General features: G+C 46.9%; 1 long non-coding RNA gene across 1 annotated transcript; it reads right to left on the bottom strand.

The window, feature by feature from the left end:
* Positions 1-2,461: 2,461 nt before the first annotated feature.
* LOC121109711 lies at positions 2,462-7,170 on the bottom strand. The gene is made up of 2 exons (XR_005857293.1): positions 7,083-7,170; positions 2,462-3,063 (listed from the first exon to the last, which is right to left on the bottom strand). It is a non-coding gene; the product is annotated as an uncharacterized LOC121109711 (long non-coding RNA).
* Between the last annotated feature and the right edge of the window lie 16 nt (positions 7,171-7,186).

Genomic DNA, 7,186 nt, shown 5'->3' with positions numbered 1-7,186 from the left:
CTCAAGCAATTGAGACATCCTTTTACCATCCCTTTGCTTTTCTACCCCAAATTTTGGCTGGACTTTGAACTTTTGGTTCATAATTGAATATTCTGCACCAGACATACTTGTGGGTCCATAGTGTACATAGGTACACCCAGTTTTCTCTTTCTCTTTGTCTCTGCCCCCAACCTCTCCCCAGGGCAGGTATTAAATCTGACTTTTTTTTGCCTTCCCTCTCTCAGTAAGTCCTATATGGCTTCTGCTCTTCTCCCCTTCCCAGTCTTTAGTCCTGCAATTGGAAAGGGATTAATCTACACAGCCACGTCCCTTAAATTTAAATCCCCAAGTTTTATTTAGTTTGATTGTCTGCAAGCGACACATTCTTCTCATGAAACGAAGAAAAATAAGAAAGAGGAAATGAAAGCAACCAAAAATAAAAAGGACAGCTCATCTCTCCAGTCACAACACGCAGGAAGCATTTGCTGAAGCTCTGATTTCAAAAGAAATAGGTGCTGCTTTCTAAGTCATCCCTACCTTATGCCACAACAGCTTTAACAATTATTTAAGCAACAGCAGAAGCTGTGGATTTTCCCTGTTATAAATCACACTCTTCTGCTTTCTTGGCTACCTGAATAATTTTTCCTTCCCCAAAAAAATAGACGATTCAGAGGCTCCGGAGCTGCAGCAAACTCCCTGCAGGGGGAACACTGCCTTCATGCAGTGAGAACCAAGCTCTGCACAACCTGTCCATTATCTATGACCAACCCATATGGTCTTACCTGGTCCTCCTCACTCTGACACAAGAAGGGAAGATCTAGGTTGGATATCAGGGGGAAGTTCTTTACAATGAGAGTGGTGAGGTGCTGGAAGAGGCTGCCCACAGAGGCTGTGGATGCCCCATCCCTGGAGGTGTTCAAGGCCAGGTTGGATGGGGCCCTGGGCAGCCTGCTCTAGTATTAAATATGGAAGATGTTAGCCCTGCCTGTGGCGGGGGCTTGGAGTTTGATGATCCTTGAGGTCTCTTCCAACCCAAGCCATTCTATGGTTCTATGATTCATTCTGTGATTCTATGACTCTGAGATGAGGAAGCCAAACCAGTTTCCAGTTTTAAGACCAAGAAGATGGCTGAGTTTAAATGACTCACCCAAGGTCATCCAAGAGATCTTCCCCAGGGAAGTAAGTGGTCAGAACTCAGAACTTGCTGGAGTTAAAGCAGCATCTGGATGATGCTCTCAGGTTTTTTGGGGGTCCTGTGTGGAGCCAGAAGTTGGACTCTACGGTCCTTATGGATGCCTTCCAACCCAGGATATTCTATGACTCTGTGAGATCTATGACAGAAGGGAGAGTGTGTCTCTATTTTTTTCACCCATAGATATTGCCCCAAACATAGAGCCATTCTTTGCTAGTCTTTCTCATCAATGGTTATAAGAGGATCAAGCACCTGCAGAATGACACTGCAGAGGACCATGAGAACTGCAAGGTCTCTGCATGTGGCTTAGAGGCAACTGGTACAGAGCTGTTGCAGAGCCTTCAAGAGCAATGGGAAATAGAAAAGGGTTTCATATCTTACATAAAGTGCTATAGAAAGATCACTCCATCACGGGAGACAGGAAATTCTCCTGAACTCTCAAGAGAAGACATACCAGCCCTGCTCCAGCTTGTGGCTGGCTTTCTACCATGTTGCCATCTCTTGGGGTTTTCTGAGAATGTCTTAATACTTATACTAGGTCTGATCTTTTTTTATGTCTTGCTTTCTTGCTTTTTTCATTCCCAGAGGGAGCTGAGCTTGTGGCTGTGGAAGGCTTTTGTTGGACAGCCACAACCAACCCCACCAGCACCCTGGGACTGCTCCGGAGGTGCCCAGGAGAACACACAGACATCTCTGCATGACAATCCTGCACCATTCACAGCACTGGGGAACTGCACCGTGTTGTGTGCACCCTGCACTAATTGTGTGTTCCAGAGTGCTACACCCGTCCACTTGAAAATATTCAAAATTTGACCGGACAAGGCCATAGGTAACTTGGATCTGATGTCAAAGTTGGATCTAGCTGGGAGATCGGCCATGATTTCAGCAGCAACTTGGTCAGTCCTCCCAGGATTCCTCCCACTCTCTGACTGGTCTAACTCATTGTTTGCAGTCAGTTTGGACATGAGTGAGGCAGCTGCTGTTACAACTTGAATACTTCAGCAAACATCTGGATCATGCTCTATTGATTTCTTTTAATGTCAGTTAAAGCTACTACACTTGCTTCACTATGTAGGAGATCAGATTGTTCCTCACATTTCTGCAAAAACCCTACAACAGCACTTACTTACCAATGTATAATTCTGCTTTGTTAGGGTGAATATGAGCTAACCTGGCCAATGATTGCCAAGATTTGCCACCTTATATTTAGGTGCTCACTAGCAAGGGCATTCATTTTCTTTAGCAATTTCAGAAAGGCACGAGAATTGAAGTCAAGAAATAACCATGAGGTTTTCTAGTGTGATGTCCTGCATGTTGTCAGCCACTGAACTTCAGCGAAACACCAAGGAGGGCACCAAAAGGAGACATTATGGCTTTCCTCAGCACCCTAAATCTTCACTTCAGGAAAAAACTGTCCAGGATGAAATTGGCATCTCAGGTCCAGAGGAACAAGTGCTCCTTATCTGCTAAATATTTCAGCACAGCACAGGCATGGTGCTTCAGAGAAAAATGAGCCATATGCTACAGTTGGACACTTTGCACCCTTGACCAGGACTTCAAAATTATGTCTGCAAGGAGCTCTTGGGTGGCACAGAGGACAGCCTCTAACAATTCAGCATCCACAGACCCACATAATCCTAGGGGTTGGAAGGGATCTCTGGAGATTGTCTTGTCCAGCCCCCAGTGCAGTGGAGACAGAACCAGAATATCCCAAGTTGGAAGGGAATCATAAAGGCCTTTGAGTCCAACTCCTGGATGCAGCTTTAGAAGAAGCTTCCTTCTCTCTATGAAACCCTCCCTTGAGCAGGGTAGCCAGCCAGCTTCAGCCTTACACCAGTGCTGGAGATTTCAGCTGTCCCATGGAAATTCAACCTGGGAAGGTCAGGAACACACTGAAAATGGAAACACAGTGGTTTCAGCCCCTGGAGATCGCTCACCAAAACCCACCCAATTTGCACATCTAGACCTCTCAATGAGCAGAGCACACTCAGGAAAGATATTCAGTGGGCGTGTTATGCAGATGCCCAGCAGGGACTGGGGGTGAGAAGCCCATCTGTAGCTCTGTGCAACCCCAAAGCCAACTCTGCCTACTTAATGTGAAAATTCATGTTGCAGTGTATGAAGATGCTTTGGGTGCTCTTGGCTCACAGCCTCAGAGGTGCACCCCAGGAGAAGAACAGAGCTCCACTCAGTACATGCTTTCTTTGATGTTCCTTTTCTCCCTGTGAACAGCTGGGAGTTCAAAGCATTTATCAAAAGCTGAGGGAATTCCCTTGCAATATAAATGTGTGCTTTAAAACAAAACAGCACAACCTTTTTTTTTTTTTTTTTTTTTTAATCTGAGTCACTCTGAAGGCTTAACCTATCCTCTTGTTCCTGCTTGCAACCTCAAGTCTAAGTTGTATCCTGCTGGCAAAGGGAGAAGGCAGCACTGAGACAGGAAAAGTCTTGCCTTGGAAATCCCAGCTGTGTAAAAATGGTGGTCTGTGAGATGGTTGCTTTGTGTGTTTGCTTGCTCTTGGGGAAGCTGGTGCAGGATAAAACCCTCTCAGACACATCACTGGGTCTGCTTGTTGGCAAGGACATCCCACCTGTCGGCCATCTCTTCACTCTGGTGGAATTTAAGCTCATGAGTTTAAGTTCACAAACCTGATTTTTCCAAGTTTGGAGTTCCCACCACCCAGAAAGAAAGGGAAAAAAAAAAAGCATTTCAGCCAACCTTTTAGCAGCAATAATTGCACCACAGGGCACCACCAGCCTGTCAGGGCTGAGCACAGTTCTGTTGAGTTAGAGACCAGTGTCTCCCTCTGGAAAGGTGTGGAAGTCAATGCTAAGACTGAAATATCTACCCCCTTACTTATTTCTGTTTCAGTAGTCCTGATCAGGCCCTGCTGAGCACATATGAACCCTGGCATAGAAAAGTTCCCAGGTGCACTTAGGGAAAATGAGAAAGCTGGATGGGGCTCTGAGCACCTGATAGAGCTGTAGGTGTCCCTGTTCATTGCAGGAACATTGGACCAAGTGGCCTCAAAGGGTCCCTTTCAACTCAAACGATTCTATGATTCTATTCCAAGAATTAGCTGCCTTAAACAGGAGAAATACGTCTGAGCATAGATCAAGATGAAGATACTTGGCCTAGAGGTATTATCATTTGGAAAATAGAAATGTACAGGAAACTAGAAAACAACACATGCAATAGGCACAGAAAATGTAACCAGGAAACTAAGGCAGTAGGAAGGTTCTCAGTAAATAATTATTGCTTTGCACTGATTTATTTTCCAGTGGTGAGTACGGAGCTCAGAAAGCAACAATGGGTGTCCCTGGGCCAGGTATGTCCCTGGGCCTCACTAAATCATCTGTAGTGAGAGAGTGAGAGGCTCAGTGGTGGAGGGAAGGGGGGGGAAGAGGAGGGGTGAGAAGTGCAGATGTCCACAGTGATGGTACCACTGAACGGCTTTGCATGAAACAGGGTTGAGGCTCTGGTGCAAGGTCCCATTCAAGCACCGTCCTCCTTGATGATCCCCAGCCAAACCAAACAAACTGAGCTGCCCTCAGCTGTCATTCTCGGGCACTGTTTCTCATTTCTGCTCCCTCCTAAAAAAATGGCTGGTCATGAAGTTCACCGTTTCTTTCCTATTTTGCAGCTGCTGTTGCTGCTCATCAAGGTTTCACAGAGCGAAAGAAAGTTGATGGATCTTTTGCAAGGAGAGGGGGAAAAAAATCCCCAACCCATAAATAAATAGTGAAGGAAGTATAAAAGACAAAGCTTTCTCAAAGCAATGGCTTGCAGCTAAGTGTTTTCCATCACCTCTACTGACCAGACAGGTTATCCGGAGTCGTCCCAGCCCTAGAGATGACATTTAACATGACATGTACATGAGATGTATCAGTTAGGTCACTGTGCTAAAGCACAATCACCACCCCTTCCTCCTCCTGCCCCCTGCACCCCTCGGGGAATACAAAAGTTCAGGGTCTTTAAAGTTGAATTCCCCACACAAGAGTTCAGCACCTTTCAACCTTTTCAGACCTATTACAGGAAGAAAACCGGGTGGAAGGAGTGCAGGGAGGGAGGAGTGAGGTCAGGGGTTATTTAATGGACAGGTTTAGAAGCCTGAGAGAGAGAGACTTGTTGCATTGGAAAGGAGGTAAGAGTCACTAGCTTGGTTCATGACCAGGGCCAGCAGCAGAGTGCAGGCTCCTTCTAAAAGCCTTATAAATACACCTTTAATTCTACAGTAATCTCTGCATAATTAAGAGATAAAGCCAACAGAAAGGGCTGTATCGCCACAGGATGCCAGCATGGTGGTTTAAGATTAAAAGCAAAGAGTTGAGGAAGAAAAAAATAATGCAGAGTGATCTATCGGCCACAGTTGAGTCGTATCAAGCAATTCACACTTCCAGACGTGCTCAGAGGTCATATGGGCCACTGGTCTGGCACTGAATGACAACTTGGGATGGGGAGGTTCTAGCTGGGTTCCAAACAAGCTCACGTGCACTATTTGATCAGTTACTCTGACCGGAGCCCACAGCAGGAGGATGAACCATCCATGAGGTTCAGTTCTCCATTCTAAATCCTTTGGTATTCATATTTCCACCCTGTTGCTTTCTTTCCCCTCACTTCAGAGAAAAATAACAAAACAAAACAAAAAAATCCGTGTATTAAGGGTATGGTCCTGCAAGGGATACAGTATTCCAGATGTGGCCTCAGCAGGGCACGGTAGAGGAGGAGGATCACTTCCCTCAACCTGCTGGCCACGCTCTTCTTAATGCACTCCATGGTCCCATTGGCCTTCTCAGACATAAGAGCATACTACTAGCTTCACTAGGACATCCAGATCCATCTCTGCAGAGCTAATCCCCAGCAGCTCAGCTACTAACCATGCACCCATCATCACCCTGCCCACTATACCTGACCTGGACAGTCTTGAGAGGTGTGCCCATGCCAACCTCAAGGGCTTCAACAAGGCCAAGTGCAAGGTCCTGCACCTGGGTTAGGGCTGTCCCAAGCACAGATACAGGTTGGGTGGAGAATGGCTTGAGAGCAGCCCTGAGGAGAAGAGTTGGGAGTGTTGGTTGATGAAACATTCAACGTGAGCTGGCAGTGTGCAGCTGCAGCCCATCAGGCCAACCATATCCTGAGTTGCATCAAGAAAAGCGTGACCAGCAGGTCGAAGGTGGCGATTCTGCCCCTCTACTCTGCTGTGATGAGACCCCCCTGGAGTACTACGTCCAGTTCCGGAGCCCCCAGCATAAGAAGGACATGGAGGTATTGGAGCAGGTCCAGAGGAGGGTCACAAAGATGATCAGAGGGCTGGAGCACCTCCCCTACAGGAACAGGCTGAAAGAGGTGGGGTTGTTCAGCCTGGAGAAGTTCCTGAGGGGGCCTACAGGAAAGCTGGGGAGGGACTTCTTATAGAAGCAGGTAGCAAGAGGACAAGGGAAAATGGTTTTAAACTGGAAGAGGGTATATTTAGACTAGATATTAGGAAGAAACTCTTGACTGTGAGGGTGGTGAGACACTGGGACAGGTTGCCCAGTGAGGCTGTGGATGTCCCCTCCCTGGAAGCACTCAAGACCAGGCTGGATGGGGCTGTGAGCAGCCTGGTCTAGAGGGAGGTGTCCCTGCCTATAGCAGCAGGGCTGGAACTGCGTGATCTTAAAGGTCCCTTCCAACCCAAACCATTCTGTGATTCAATGATTCAAACTGTGCCCACACAAGTGGACATTGCCCCTCAGAGAGACTCCCATTTCACTAGCATTTCAATCTCACAGTTTCCCTGCAGTGTCTGGCTGCATCCCAATTTGCAATATCGTTATTTATGATCTGTGAGACTTCTCTAATTGCATCCCCCACAGCTGGATACACTACTCTGTATCCCCCAACACCAATTGCCTTACTGAAAGGGCCAACCTGGATTTCAAACAGCCTTGAGCCTGGAGGCAAGCTTAGATCCTGGGGTTCATGGAACAGAACTGGAGATCACATTGTGACCTTGTAGCTCCATAGCAGCATCA

Source organism: Gallus gallus, chromosome 2 (assembly GCF_016699485.2).
Source record: "Gallus gallus isolate bGalGal1 chromosome 2, bGalGal1.mat.broiler.GRCg7b, whole genome shotgun sequence".
NCBI lineage: Eukaryota > Metazoa > Chordata > Aves > Galliformes > Phasianidae > Gallus > Gallus gallus.
The sequence above is the reverse complement of the archived record's forward strand: the minus strand, read 5'-3'. Positions and strand labels throughout refer to the sequence as shown.